This window comes from Gossypium hirsutum, chromosome A12 (genome assembly GCF_007990345.1).
Source record: "Gossypium hirsutum isolate 1008001.06 chromosome A12, Gossypium_hirsutum_v2.1, whole genome shotgun sequence".
NCBI classification, from domain to species: domain Eukaryota; kingdom Viridiplantae; phylum Streptophyta; class Magnoliopsida; order Malvales; family Malvaceae; genus Gossypium; species Gossypium hirsutum.
Genome location: NC_053435.1, coordinates 29244193 through 29249302, shown reverse-complemented (window position 1 = coordinate 29249302; position 5110 = coordinate 29244193). Strand labels below are relative to the sequence as shown.

General features: G+C 36.3%; 1 non-coding gene across 1 annotated transcript; it reads left to right on the top strand.

Annotated features, from left to right (window-relative positions):
* The first annotated feature begins 3568 nt into the window (after positions 1-3568).
* On the top strand, positions 3569-3675 carry LOC121211870 (small nucleolar RNA R71). The gene has a single exon (XR_005907087.1). It is a non-coding gene; the product is annotated as a small nucleolar RNA R71 (small nucleolar RNA).
* The last annotated feature ends 1435 nt before the right edge of the window (positions 3676-5110 follow it).

Below are 5110 nucleotides of genomic sequence, written 5' to 3'. Positions count from 1 at the left end.
TGCAATCTTAGTTCCACTATAGTGTCCTCTAGTTGGCCTTTAGTAGCAATGTTCCAGTATTTTATATGTTTCTGACCTTATAATGCATCTTCTAATGACTTGATCTGCACACCTGCGAAAAAGAAATGGGTCGCCCCAAAAGTAGCTTTTGACATCATGAAAGAATCGCTTCTTTTGATGGTGTGTTAACCCTTTTGGAATATTGTTAGTGGCTAAAAAATTCGCGATGTCTGCAAACTACGGTACCTAGGAGTCAAATATAGTGAAAAATTGTTCTTCAGGAAACGAATCATTTATTTCAGCTTCATCTAGTTTTTTGGTATTACAGTTCTCAAGCCTGGACAGATGATCAGCCGCGAGATTTTCAGCTCCTTTCTTATCCTGAATTTCCAAGTCAAATTCCTGCAATAGGAGAATCCGTCAAATGAGTTGAGGTTTTGCATCAGTTTTAGTTAAAAGGTAGCGAAGGGCGGAATGGTCAGTGTAAACAACAACTTTAGACAATATGAGATATGATCGAAATTTATCAAATGCAAAAACCACAGCTAGCAATTCTTTTTTCGTAGTAGTGTAATTCTCTTGTGCAGCTGTCAAAGTTTTGCTAGCATAATAGATAGGTTGAAAATGCTTGTCTCTTCGTTGTGCCAATACTGCACCTACTACAAATTCACTCGCATCACACATTAATTCAAATGGTAAGTTCCAATCAGGTGCAATTATAATTGGAGCATTAATTAATTTATCCTTTAAAGTATTAAATGCTTCTAAGCATTCCAGATTGAAATTAAAAGGTATATCATTTTCTAGCAATTTAGTCAAAGGCTTAGCTATTTTAGCAAAATCCTTAATAAATCGTCTATAAAAACCAGCATGTCCTAAAAAGCTTCTAATAGCCTTAACCGAACTAGGAGGGGGTAACTTTTTGATTGTTTCTATTTTAATTTGTCCACCTCAATCCCTTTACTAGAAATTTTATGCCCTAACACAATATCTTCTTGGACCATGAAGTGACATTTCTCTCAGTTAAGCACAAGATTTGTTTCCTCACATCTTATTAAAACGCGTTTTAAATTTTTAAGGCAGAGATGGAAAGAGTTACCGAATATCGAGAAATTGTCCGTAAATACTTCCATTATATCTTCCACGAGTTCGTCAAAGATAGCCATCATACAGCGCTAAAAAGTGGCAGGAGCATTACATAATCCAAAAGGCATTCTACGATAAGCGAACATACCATATGGGCATGTGAATGTCGTATTTTCTTGATCTTCAAGAGCTATTGGGATTTGGAAGTAACCAGAGAGTCCATCTAGAAAGTAGTAGTACATATGCTCGGATAATCTTTCCAACATTTGGTCAATGAATAGCAAGGGGAAGTGATCTTTTCTTGTGGCATCATTCAGTTTCCTGTAGTCAATGCAAACTCTCCATCCTGTGACTGTCCTTGTTGGGATTAATTCATTCTTCTCGTTGGTCACAACCGTCATGCCTCCTTTCTTGGGGACAACCTGCACTGGACTTACCCAAGAACTGTCAAAAATAGGATAAATAATTTCAACATCTAGAAGTTTAATTACCTCGGCTTTAACAACTTCCTTCATGTTAGGGTTCAATTGTCTTTGAGCTTGCACATACGGTTTATATTCATCTTTCATCAAAATTTTATGGGTGCAAAAAGAAGGGCTGATTCCTTTAATGTCATAAATTTTCCATGCTATGGCCTTTTTGTGTTCTTTTAATACTTGGATTAATTCCTCTTTTTCTTTAGGTTGCAAGTTAGAAGTAATAATAACTGGTAATGTAGAATTATTTCCAAGGAATGCATATTCCTAGTGGTTTGGTAATTGTTTAAGTTCCAGTTTGGGAGGCTCTTAAATAGAAGGTTTTTGCTTAAGGTCATTGTTTATCTTAACGCCCTCATATTCTACTTGTCTTGAAGAATGCTCATTAGTTTCATCATCTATCTCCTCTTCTTGAGCTAGATATAGTTCTGTCGTGTCTTTCTGTACAATTTCCTGAAAAGAGTCTTGAGTAGTATGATCAATAGAGTCAATAAAATAACATGAGTCATCTTGCTCCCTAGAAAACCTCATAGCATCATAAATTTTAAAAAAAATCTCCTCATCACCCACTCTAAGTACCAATTTGCGTCTCCCACATCGATTACAGCCCTAGTAGTGGCTAAAAGTAGGCACCCTAAAATTAAGGGCACTTCCACATCTTTATCCATGTCAAGCACAAAAAAGTCAACAGGAAATATGAATTTATCTACTTTCACAAGTTCGTCTTTTATAATACCCCTATGATATTTAACAAATCTATCGACTAATTGAATACTCATCCTAGTAGGTTTAGGTTCCCCAAGACAAAGTTGTTTGAACATTTTATATGGCATCAAATTAATGCTAGTGCCTAAATCAGCTAGTGCTTTTTCAACATTCAGACTACCAATTAAGCAAGGGATAGTAAAACTTCTTGGATCTTTCAGTTTGGTTGGCAGCTTGTTTTGGAGTATTGCTGAGCACTCATTGTTGAGTGCTACTGTAGATAAGTCCTCTAACTTTCTTTTATTTGTTAGAAGCTCCTTCAAAAATTTTGTGTATGTAGGCATCTACGAGATGGCTTCAACAAAAGGTAAGTTGATATGTAATTGCTTAAAAAGTTCAAGAAACTTATCGAATTGTGCATCAATGCGATCTTTTTGTAATTTTGCCGGGTATGGAACTGGTGGTTTATATTCCTTCGGCACTGGGTTGTCACTATTTTCGTGATTTTCTTCCCCCCTTTCACTTGTCACGGATTCTTATGTTAGCTTCTTTTCAGATTCCATTAACACTTTCCCACTCCTTAGTGTAACTACTTTTACGTGCTCTTTTGATTTGGTCTTACTAGGTAAACTTCCTAGTGGTCTTTCCGAAATTAGTTTGGACAGCTGGCCTATCTACGTCTCGAGCCCTCGGATTGACGCTTGTTGATTTTTAAGTGCCATTTTGGTGTTCTGAAAATGGGTTTCTGATACCGAAATAAACTTTGTGAGCATCTCTTCAAGGTTCGGTTTCTTTTCCTGTTCATAGGGTGGTTGTTGGTAGCCTGGAGGTGGTCGCTGATTTCCTTGGCCTCCCCATGAGAAATTTGGGTGGATCCTCCAACCTGCATTATAAGTGTTACTATATGGATTGTTTTGAGGTCAAGGATCATTACCCATGTAATTTAATTGCTCGTGCCATAAGGTTGGTATTCCGAATGGCTTGTTGCACCTCCACTTGCTTCGCACTGCAGTACTGGGTGAACCTGTGAAGAAATAAGAAACCCATCAATTTTCTTATTCAATAGTTCTACCTGATTAGAGAGCATGGTGACCGAATAGACGTTATAAACACCGGCTGTTTTCGTTGGCTTTGTCCTCATTACTTGCCATTGATAGTTATTCAATGACATTTCCTCTATGAACTCATAAGCATCTTCAGGTGTTTTATTATTGATGGTTCCGCCAGCAGTTGCGTCAACTATTTGTCGAGTCGAAGGATTCAGGCTATTATGGAATGTTTTAACCTGGAGCCAAAGCGGTAACCCATGGTGAGGGCACCTTCTCTAAAGGTCCTTGTATCTCTCCAATGCATCATAGAGTATTTCTAAATCCATCTGCACAAAAGAAGAGATATCATTACGTAATTTAGTCGTTTTAGCCGGTGAAAAATATTCTAGTAAAAATTTTTCGGTCATTTGTTCCCAAGTAGTAATTGACCCTCGTGGTAACGAGTTCAACTACTGTTTAGCTTTGTTCCTCAAGGAGAAAGGGAATAACCGAAGACGAATGGCATCATCAGAAATGCCATTAATTTTAAATGTATCACATAGTTTCAAAAAGTTTGCTAAGTGAGCGTTGGGATCTTCATCCTGTAAACCATCAAACTGAACAAACTGTTGTATCATTTGAATTTTGTTAGGTTTCAGTTCAAAAGTATTTGCAGCTACAGTAGGTCTAACTATGCTTGATTCAATTCCTGTTAAAGAAGGTTTGGCATAATCATACATAGTGCGTGGGGCAGGATTTTGATTAGCCGCAATTGTAGGAGGTAGCTGATTGTCTTGGTTTTCAGCCATCTCTTCGGTTGGGGGTTGAGTATCGTCTTCTTTCTCGTTCTCTGTGTATCTTAGGCTCCACTTTATTTCTCTTTGGTTTCTGCGAACTTTGCGATCGATTTCTTCGTTAAAAAGTAGTGGTCCTGACTGGTTTCTTCTAGTCACAAACTATAAAAACCAGCCAGAAGAAGGAAAAAGAAAATTAGTAAATTAGAATAAAATTAAAAATGAAATTAGATTGCAATAAAAATAAATGGCTAAAGTAATAAAAATTGAGTGTTCCTAATATTTTCGATCCCTGACAACGGCGCAAAAAACTTGATTGCGTGATTTCGTGATAGGTTTTAAATATTTATAATTAATCGTTCTTGAAACTAACTATTATCACAATATAGGCAAGTGTACCTATCAAACAGTAGTATAGTTTTAGCAAGAGGTTATCGAACCCAAATGAACTAAAAGTACTAGTAATGACTGTCTTTTTATTATCTAACCTAAGAATAAAGAGGTTTTGTTTTAACTAACTAATTATCTAAACTAAGAATTCACAGAGAATAGAATTGGGGAATTTCTTTTGGGAAAATCGATTGAATTAAGACAATACCTAAGGAAAAATTCACCTAGACTGTACTTGTTATTCCGGCTTCGAATCGGATGATTTATTCATTTAACTTGTTCCATAGAGATCCCTAAGTTATGTTATTATCCCTATTCAAGATTAATAACGTCTAATCCTTAGATTGAATAATTGAGACCTTTCTCTATTTAACACCCTAGGGTTGCATTAACTCAATCTATGGATCCCCTTATTAGGTTTCACCCTAATCCGGCAAAATCTTGTCACCCTATGTCTAGGCGCGCAATCAAATCCACTTAATTATGACAAATGTACTCTTAGACAAGGTCTATTCTTCCTTTGAATAAGAGCTTATCTTGAATCAGTATCTTGGGATATCAAAACAAGAATTAAGAACACATAATTAAGAACAAGTTAAATATTTATCATACGATTCAGAAAATAATAACA